The following is a 1,230-nucleotide window of genomic DNA, read 5'->3' as shown; positions in this document are numbered from 1 at the left end:
ATGAGTCCCCGTCCATCCCTCTCCATCCTCGTCTTCTCCTCACCTCCCTCCACGCTGCATCTGCAGATGGTGGTACCAACAACGCAATTCAGGAAACGTACAAAAATGCGCCCAAGAAGACCCCACCAACGTCAGGTACAAGTTCTGTGTCGCGTCGCTCAAGTTGAACCCGAATAGCTGCTGCGCCGACTTCTGGGGGGCTGTGGCACAACGTGACCGACACAAGGTCTTACACCGAGAAGCTTCTTCTGAAGAGCGAGAAGATGGATCCATTCATCAAAGCATGCTTGCAGGATTGCTTGGAGTTGTACTCCGACGCAGTTCCGACGGTTAATGAGGTGATCAAAGCCTACAAGGATGAGAAGTACGAGGACGTGAATATCGACTTGAGCTCGGTGATGGACGCCTCGACGACGTGTGAGGATGGGTTCACGGAGAAAGGCGCGGCATCGCTGTTGGCCGAGAGGAACGAGGACGGGTTTCGGTTGTCGGCTTTTGCTCTCTCAATTGTTTCGATACTCTTGCGTTCTTCCCATTAGTTAGGGTTGAACGTTGTGGCCTTTCGTTGCCGTAGACTCCGGTATCATTGTGTTTGGCATACTGATCATGCACTTAAATTGCTTATCCGTTTACTTATGAGCTGGAACGATAATGCCGTGGTTTTCTTGTATGTTTTATTGATTACATTCGAGTTCTTGGCGTTTGTCACTGCGGCCTATCAATTTACTGTTTTCCTTTTTTCTCCCTGTGATTAATTGAATGATTTTGGAAGATGAAGGAGATCCGATGGGTGTCTGCATGTCATCGTCTTCTCCCTGCTTTAAGGCTAAGTTCCAAGATCAATTTTTTTCGTATACTTCAGGTTGATGTTCTTAATGAATTACCCTTATTTACACGAACCGTGAGCATTTGACGAGTTGCTTTGGAGAGTTAGTCTTTACTTACGCGTGGCATGATGTAATTAGTAAGATCCAATACATGTTCTTAATGAATTACCCTTCTATTTGTTTTGTTACCTTTGTCACTCAGCAAATTAAAATGGGGGGTCAAAGATTTGTGTGTTACTCAGATTTTCATGTGGTTCCATATTGCAGGGAAACCTTTCCATCAGGATCACCATTTTCACATCCCGTATTGGAAGCTCGACGACTGGAATTAAAGAAAATATGAGCTGTAGGTTGCTGCCGAGGGTGTCCAAGAAGGGAAAGGAGAAGGTGTTTGGGCATAGTG

At 46.0% G+C, this 1,230-nt stretch overlaps 1 pseudogene; it reads left to right on the top strand.

Moving 5' to 3' along the window:
- On the top strand, positions 1-539 carry LOC115691961 (putative invertase inhibitor; annotated as a pseudogene).
- The last annotated feature ends 691 nt before the right edge of the window (positions 540-1,230 follow it).

Source organism: Syzygium oleosum, unplaced genomic scaffold, assembly GCF_021117445.2.
Source record: "Syzygium oleosum isolate NSW1041296 unplaced genomic scaffold, Sole_v2.1 Sole_v2.39, whole genome shotgun sequence".
Lineage (NCBI taxonomy): Eukaryota > Viridiplantae > Streptophyta > Magnoliopsida > Myrtales > Myrtaceae > Syzygium > Syzygium oleosum.
This window is presented reverse-complemented; position numbering and strand designations above follow the sequence as displayed.